Source organism: Octopus bimaculoides, chromosome 22 (assembly GCF_046866305.1).
Source record: "Octopus bimaculoides isolate indiv1 chromosome 22, ASM4686630v1, whole genome shotgun sequence".
In the NCBI taxonomy this organism is placed as follows: Eukaryota; Metazoa; Mollusca; class Cephalopoda; order Octopoda; family Octopodidae; genus Octopus; species Octopus bimaculoides.
The window spans coordinates 7,827,901-7,837,900 of NC_142949.1; positions in this window are offsets into that span (position 1 = coordinate 7,827,901).

Here is a 10,000-nt window from a genome sequence, read left to right on the forward strand (position 1 = left end):
AACACACATTAAACATCCAAGGGTGTATTGCGAATTGCAGTGGTGTTTTTCGTTTTATCAATTTCTCTATGTGATCGGCTTGAAGAATTGTTAAGATATTTTCTGAACATGAAACCAGTGGGTAGCCTTAATTCACAAATAAGATATATATATATATATATATATATATATATATATATATATATATATATATATATATATATATATATATATGACATACCACACAAACACATACGCACACACGTATTTATATAACGATTGAGTAAGTACCAAGCTTTGAAAACATAAATACTGGGGTCGATTCATTCGACTAAAAGTTCCCCAAGGCGCTGCCCCAGCATGGCCGCAGCCTAATGACGGAAATAAGTAAAAGATACAAGATAATATATATATATATATATATATATATACACACACACACAGACATGCACACACGCGCGTGCGCACATACAGGCACATGTATGCATGCGTGTATGATGTATGTAGGTATTTTGTACAGATGCACGCGCACGCGCACACACATACATTAACACACACACACACACGTCTTCTGTTTGGATTTTGATTGCGATTCTTGCTGACGGCGCAAACCTTTACCAGGTCACAAATTCTGGCGACTATTTTATGTATGTATGCATGTGTATATGTACACACACACACACACACACGCGCCAACCCCACCACTTATCTATATATGTGTGTGTGTGTGTGTGTGTGCGTGCGCATGCGTGAGTCTGTTCATACACATGTATATTGTATGTAAACACGTTGATGTTTATGTTCTATTTCATGAAAGTTCAGTCGTCGGCAATAAACAGACGGCTAAAAGACATGAACATCCTGGTGCTTCAGCAAAATTCTCCCCTGTCTTCATTCCATCCTTCTTCTCTTCCATCCATCCATCCATCCATCCATCCGTCTTTTCCTCCCATCGTCCGCCTTAGGTCGCCGTTCTCTTCTTCCCTCCCTTCCTTTACGCTCTCTTCTTTTTTTGTTATCTCCTCCTCCCTACACGAACCCACAAGTCAACCAAAAAAGACATATGCTTTATAAGCTAATAAATCGTCTCCTCTTTCCTCTAGCCCTGCTCTACCGCCGTCTAACATGACCTAACACACACGCACACAAACACACACACACACACACACACACACACACACACACACACACACACACACACACACACTTACATATATTCACTCACTTTTATTCTTTATCACTAAACTTGTGATAAATTCCTTCCACTCAACTTGGTCATCCATTTCTCTCTTTCTCACCCTCTGTTAGCACTTTACGTCCTATCTCTTCTCCCGCTAATTCTCTCTAACACACACACACACACCTACACACACCTACACACACACACACACAAAGTCGCATGTATATGCACATGTACATTCATCCTTATACACATAAGGGCGAAATGCTTAGCGGTATTTCATCTGCCGTTACATCCTGAGTTCAAATTCCGCCGAGGTCGACTTTGCCTTTCATCCTTTTGGGGTCGATAAATTAAATACCCGTTATGCACTGGAGTCGATGTAATTGACTTAATCCCTTTGTCTGTCCTTGTTTGTCCCCTCTATGTTTAGCCCCTTGGGGGCAATAAAGAAATAAGAATCGTTAGCACGCCGGACGAAATGCTTAGCGGTATTTCGTCCGTTGCTACATTCTGAGTTGAAATTCCGCCGAGGTCGACTTTGCCTTTCATACTTTCGGAGTCGATGAAATAAGTACCAGTTGAACACTGGGGTCGATATCATCGACTCACCCCACCCCTCAAGTTGCCTTTGTGGCAAAAGTTTAAAATAGTTATTAGGAATTGGGCAAAAGAATGTGGAAATCTTTTGTATATTGTTGCAGTATAAGCAATGTATTACAGATAAACTTTAACGACCCCCAAGGTCTTATATATGGACCCCCAAGGACCCCGGTTGATAACAACTGCTCTGACCACTAAACCACGCGCCTCCACAGGCCTAGATATACAATGGTTTGAAACAAGATATAATATTCAATAGTTTAAACTGAAACGGCTTTGATCGTATGCCTTGGCTGTGTGAGTGTAACGACAGAAACATTCCCGACATTGTCATCTGGCATTATTACTCAGTTCGACTTTGCCTTTCATTCTATTTTCATGGGTCAATGAAATAATTTATCAATCAAGTACTGAAATCGATTAGATTGACTACAGCTCTCTCTCCTCAAAATTTTTAATTCTGTGCCAAAATTTGAAACCATTTCAAGGTGGAAAGCTGGCACAATCGTTGTTAGCATGCCGGATAAAATGCTTAGCGACATTTATTTCGGCTATTTTGCGTAATGTGTTCAAATACTCCCGAGGTCAACTTTGCTTTCATCACTTCGGGAACGATAAAGTATAGTACCTGTCACGTACTGGGGGCTGATAAAAATCAGCTAACACATCCTTCCGGTTCCAAACCACACGGTTACGTGTTCAGTGCCACTGCGTGGAACCTTTGGCAAGTGTCTTCTATTATAACCCAGGCCGACCACAGACTTGTGAACGGATTTGGAAAGCAAAAACTGAAATACACACACACACACACACACACACACACACACACACACACACACACACACACTCACACACACACACAGCGCGCGCGCGTGTGTGCGTTTGTGCGTGCGTTTGTTTCTCATCACCGCTTGACAACCGATGTTAGTGTGTATATGTTCCGGTAACTTAGCAGTTCGGCAAAAGAGCAAAAACGGAATTAGTAGCAGGCTTCTTTCTCATTAAAAACAAAAAAACAAAACAAAGACTGGGTCGATTCGCTCGGCTAAAGTTCTTCAATGTGGTGCCCCAGCATGGCCGCAGTCTAATGACTGGAACGCGTAAAAAAAAAAAAAACAGAAGTTAAAAGATCTTAGAAACGTATCTGAATATCTCTGCAAACTTTAGAATTAACACAGAAACCAGAGAGTTTCTAACTTTTGAGTTTTATGATCTTTGCTTTCGTGTCTGTTAATGTTACTAACTTTTACGAACAGAAGTCTTGAGAATCTGGAATTCTCTGGCAAAGAAACAAGATATTCAATACTTGTTCTCCAAAGTCAGTTTTATAAAACCAGACAGTAACAATATGCAAAACCATTCCAAACCCCTTCCGACATCTGATTCAACAAAAATTGTTATGAAAATACGAAAAGAGGGAAGCTTGTCTCTTGGTTACATAGACATATATAAACACACGTACGTATATACCTACATACATGCATGCATATATACATACATGCACGCATGCATACATACATACATACATACATACATACATATATGCATGCACACTCACACAGACACAGACATACATAATGCATTCACGTGCTCTCATATACACATATACATGTGTGTATGTAAGTGTACATATGTATGCATATATATATATATATATATATATATATATATATATATATATATATATATATACATACACACATATTTACACATACATGCATACAAGCATAATATATATATATATATATATATATATATATATATGTGTATGTATATATATATATATATATATATATATATATATATATATATATATATATATATATATATATATATATAATGTATATATGTATTTACATATGTGTGTGTGTGTGTGTGTGTGTGAATGTGTACACATGCTTATAAAGCTCATATGCTATATTCCATCTCGAAAGAGAAATCTTGGAAGAGAGTTCGCATTATTTCAATGCTCAAGAGCAGTGAATAGAGTCTGAAGCTATTATTTCATAGTACTCTAAGACGGCGAGCTGGCAGAATCGTTAGCACGCAAAGTGAAATGCTTAGCGGTATTTCATCTACAGCTACGTTCTGAGTTCAAATTCCGCCGAGGTCGACTTTACCTTTCATCTTTTCAGGGTCGATTAAATAAGTACCAGTTACGCACTGGGGTCGATGTAATCGACTATCCTCCACTCCCAAATTTCAATTTAGTGCCAAAATGATCAGTCTTAGTTAAACTAGTTATTCGTAGGATCGGCTCAGTGGTTAGAGCGTCGGGTTCGCAATCATGAGGTTGTGAGTTCGATTCTCGGACCGGGTTGCGTGTTGTGTTCTTGAGCAAGACACTTTATTTCACGTTGTGCCAGTTCACTCAGCTGTAGAAATGAGTTGTGACATCACTGGTGCCAAGCTGTATCGGCCCCTTTGCCTTTTCCTTGGACAACATCGGTGGCGTGGAGAGGGGAGGCCGGTATGCATGGGCGACTGCTGGTCTTCCATAAACAACCTTGCCTGAACTTGTGCCTCAGAGGTTAACTTTCTAGGTGCAATCCCATGGTCATTCATGACCGGAGGGGTGAGCGCTGTTAAAATGGAGACAATTAGCTACTCAGACTTGTCGTCCGAGGAGGAGTTGGTGAGATGTCTAGACGAAATAGATAGAGAGACGGAAAGGAGGACTTTCGCAGAGGCGGTGAGACGGCAGTCTGAAGATGTGTGTCTGTAGGGAATTGAAAGATTCCAAGAGATGATGAAAAGGGACGGGAACAATGTCCAAGGTATCCCTTCTCAAGGAAACTACCGAAAGGACAGCGAAAAGAACGGTGTTGTATAGAACATACAACGTAAGACTGCATCGGATAAAGTTGGCTACGAGAGCTGAAGTGGAAATGGCTCAGCAGCCCGTTTGGAAAGAGGTGGATTACCTAGCCAAAGGGAGGAAGTTCTCATCGGTGGAGGTGCGGTTTGCGCCCGAGGCTGTGGCCAGGCAGCATGCCGTTACTCTCCTCAAGACGGAAGAGGTGGCCCTTTAACTGGGAAGACGTGCTTCTCGGGTAAGGGTAGATGAGATCCCTCCTGAGGTGGATGTTGCCTGGCTGGTAGCCGCCATCCTACTTGTTATGAAGGACCAGATTGTGGTCCTCCAGGCAAAAAGTGTGCCGACAAGAAATTGGCAAGGGCAGAGCGTGGAAATGGTGATCCAGGCCGCCCCGAAAGATCTAGAAAGGATGGTGGAGACCATTACGGTCGACGGGGACATCAAGTTGAGAGTCATGGTGGAGAGCAGGACGCCCAGGTGTTTTAAATGTGGGGAAAAGGTCACATTAAGGCAGAATGCCCTCCACCCAGTGCAAAGGAATTAAAAGAAAAGGTCGCACCTTCATCTCTGACGAAGTCGTCTACAAGCGAGGAGAAGCCTGGGAAGGAAGAAGAGCAGGAATGGACACAAGCTAAAAGAAGGAAAACTAAAAAAAGGCCTGAGAAGAAAATATCAACCCTCACCCTACTCCTACCCGACTCCCACTCGATCCTATGCTGTCACACACTCCCCCTGCAGTCACCAACCCACCCTGCCCCTCCTGACACAGACAATAACACAAACAGACAGTTGTCCAAAACTTTCCAATCCCATCCCCCAAAAAGTGTTATGGCTTAATGGAAAACTGGGACAGAAACATTGGAGTTCTTCAAAAAGAAGGTTATGGTGACTGTTTGGTGGTGTACTACTGGACTCATCCACTATAACTTCTTAAAACTCGGAAAAATCATTAATGCAGAAACATATTGCCATGAAATTGCCAAAATGAACAAAAAACTGCTACTCCTCCGTCCTGGACTGGTCAACAATGCTCGACCACACGTTTCACTAATGACGTTCCAGAAATTGAGGGAACTTGGCTACGAAGTTCTTCCCCACTCAGCTTATTCCCCAGACCTTTCCCCGACCAACTACCACTTTTTCAAGCACCTTCATGGTTTCCTGCGAGAGAAAGAATTCAAAAATCAAACTGATGCTGAAAGTGCATTCAAAGAGTTCATCAGCTCCAGAACTCCAGATTTTTATGTTACCGGAATAAACAAACTTGTAACTCGTTGGAAAAAAAAATGTGTTGATTGTAATGGTACTTGATGAATGAAATTTCCGCATTGTTGAAATATATTATGATGAATTTCATGCCTCAGAACGTTGCTTACTCTTTTCTCAGCCTGATAGTTGTTGTCTCTGCTGCTATGTACTGCCTTCTTTCTGTTCCTTTTTTTTTGCATTTTTTCATTTGGGTTGAATGCCCTCAGTAGGTTCTTACTGCCACATGCGTAGCAACTAGGTCCCCTGTCTGATATACTTAATCTTTTCTCACTCAATGTGAATCAAATTTTTCTTGGTGTCAACAACCAGATAATGGTCTATACACTAATTGCACTTATACATTGATTAATCATATATTAATGACTCGACCAAAAAAAAAGAAAAAAAAAAGGAAGAAAATAAATAAAGGATGAGATATTTCTGTTGCAGCTGTTTGCAATACAATATTTACAACGAATGTCAATGTTGCAGAATAGTTATTTACCGTTGTAAATATGGCGGTTTCGGAAGTATGAAGAAAGGGTTGCTCGTTAATATAGCAGTGGTGGCGGTGGGAGGAGCCGCAATAACGTAAACAAACACAACCCCGAATTAATTTCAAACGTAAAAAGAACAAGAAAAAAAAAAGAAACAATAAAAATAATAAATAAGGGGAAAAGACAATGAAAAATCAAACAAACAGAAAACTGAGGTTTAAAGACATTTATGTTTATAGAAGAGAAAATATGAAAATGGAAATAACTCTGAAAACATGAATTTGAATAAGAAAAAAAATCACACACACACACACACACACACACACACACACACGCATACATACAAATACACATAAACACGCATACAATGAAACACCAGCGACCGACGCCGTCGCTGAATATCAAACGTGGCTCGCGAGACGTTCGTTCGGGTGATTTTCCCGAGTCCCCGTCTCACCCTTGTACGCCAAATCGTCACAAAGTTTCTCATTTGCCGCCTCTGAGGGCACTGGAACGATGTGAAAAGGAAGCGTTTTGCTCAAGAACACTACGCAAAGTCGGTCTGGGAATCGAAACCACGATCTCAAAAATCGTGTGTGCAATACCATAACCACTTGGCCATGCGAGATCACAACTGGTTACGATTTCCAGGGTACCCTGGGTCGGGGGGTATCTTAACCATCCAGGACGGTTGCAATGCAGTGGTCACAGAATATGGCACCAGAATGATAGCCCGTCCCCTTTTAGAAAACAACAAGTTAAGGGTTTCTACCGTTAACTTGTTATATTCTAAGTGAACGGGCTACCTACAACCTACCTACCTACCTACCTACCTTCCTTCCTTCCTTCCTTCCTTCCTTCCTATAATATACATTACATACATATAAGAGTAGTTGATTGTTCAGTTTGCTAAGCCACTGGTTTTAAATTGATATTAATCAAATTAATATTCAATTTTTCACCCTTATTATTTAAATATAATATATATTATATACGTGTCTGTGTACCTTCCAGCCTACACATACACACACACACACACACACACACACACACACACACACACACACACACACACACACACACACACACACACACACACACACACACACACACACACGTAAATAAACTGTGAGCTATATAGGAACTATCAGCTTAATTGAATTTCCTTGATAACTTCGATCTGGGAAAAAGTAACTCTCGATGCCAATATACTGTTATTGTTTCTTATCGTATACTGTCTACTTTTTGTTCTCTATATCTACTACAGACTGCTTGAAGCTTACAAACTTCCTGCACTCGGATCCCCGGATAGTATACATACATACATACATACATACATACATACATACACACACACACACACACACACACACACACACACACACACACACACACACACATATATATATAACAAAAATACTGATAGAGAAAATCACATCTTTAATTTTTGAATTTACCATACAATGCCGACAACTGTTTCTGTCTTGTCAACATATTTATATACAGAAAATATCATTCCATTTAATATATCCGAAAATGCATGTTGACACAACGTTTTCAAGGCGATCTAAAGTCAGTTAAATTTCGAAGTGAACTACGAAATATTTCCAGTACACGAACGCTTACAAAAATAACTTTTCTTAGACTATATTTCTTCTTAACATTCTTTTTGGATAGTGGCTCAGAGGTGGTTCCTTACTCCTTTAAACCGTTCTCAAAACCTGAAAGAAAAAGACTGATTAGAAGACTACAGATTCAAGCCATCAATGGAACTGTAAAGATATGTAAAACTTTTCAAAAATTTAGCACATAAATACATATGCCTGCATCTAGACATGAAAATATATGCATAAAAACGCATCCATAAAACAAACATACAAATCTGCGCATACACTAACACCAAATACTGCACACACACACATATGTACAAATACCTGGATGATGTTGATAAAAGTTCCAATGAAGGAGCCTTGAATCTATGTTAGAGTCCGGCTCTTTCTCTATGGACAAGAAATACAGAAATGAAACTGATTAATAACATACATACATACATATATACATACACTTTTACTCTTTACTCTTTTACTCCTTACTCTTTTACTCCTTACTCTTTTACTTGTTTCAGTCATTTGACTGTGGCCATGCTGGAGCACCGCCTTTAGTCGAGCAAATCGACCCCAGGACTTATTCTTTAGAAGCCTAGTACTTATTCTATCGGTCTCTTTTGCCGAAACATACATACATACATACAAAAATACCCTGTTGATGTTGAAATTCCAATGAAGGAGCCTTGGATCTAGGTTAGAAACCGGTTCTTTCTCTATTGGCAAGAAATCTTGAAATAAAACTGGATAATACACACACACACACACACACACACACACACACACACACACACACACTCATACACACACACACACACACACACACACACACACACACACACACACACACACACTCGCACACACATTAGAAATCAACTCTTTCTCTATTGGCAAGAACTCTTGAAATAAAACTGAATAACACACACACACACACACACACACACACACACACATTCCTCGTTTCTAAGTAATGTCTCCTCCTCCTTCCTTATTAATTACGCTGGTGTTTCTCCTAACGAAAAAAAACCGATCTCTGCACGAAATCTGCGTCTTAACAATTCATAATTTAATAGACAGTGGTAGGCGCGGTTGAAATCGACGGATTTATTGTCTGAGCCGTTTGTCATTTTCGTTTCTGCAACGTTCTTGTTCAAAGAGCTCTTGTGGAAGTCAAAAAGTTTGATGCAACTACTTGCCATCTGCTGCTTGTTCTTCCTTCGATTTTTCTTTCAGGCTGGTCTTCATTGTCTACGTTGATTTATCTAATGTCGAAGAAGAAAAGGGCATCCCTTTGTGTCTGCTGCCGGTGGCGGGTTCACTATTAAGTATTAAGCAAAGTAAACTCGAAATTACTCATATGGCATGCAAAACTTTTCCCTCTTTGAGTCGGTGTTTGATGATCGTGGATTCCATGTAGTGAGTTTGGGATTTCTGAAGAACTGTAATGTTGGCGACGTAGTCTAACCGTTATATATTGCTGATCAATTGATCGTAGCTTTTACTGGTAAAAGCGCTCGAATTCCTTGATGTCTCGATGGCACTGGGTTCATATTTCGCACCCGTAGAATAACGTATGGTGTACTACAGTGCTTGGGTGTTTCAAGTATTTTCTTAATTTCTGAAGACGTAGGGAGATAGTCTTCCAGATTTCTGAATCCTATCCTTCTTCTCAGGATTGCAGGAGGAAGGGGAAGTATATGTGTGCGCGCGCTCGTGTCTGTGCTTGTTTCCATCACCACTTGACAACCGCTGTTGGTGTGTTTACCTCCCCTGTATCACAGCTGTTCGTCAAAAGAGTCAGCTAGAATAAGTACCAGGCTTTAAAAAAAGAAAACTACTGGGGTCAATTAATATCTCTTCAATGCAGTGCCCCAGCATGGCCGCAGTCAAGTGATTGAAACAAGTAAAAGATAAAAGAGAGCTGACGATTCCTTTAACCCAAAGTTGAGCTGTAACCAAGGAAACGTATCTGTTTAAAGGGTCTGCTATCTGTGTATTTTAAAATTTAAAGGTTCTGCTCTCTGTGTATTTTAAGGTTTAAAGGATCTGCTGTCTGCGTATTTTAAAGTTT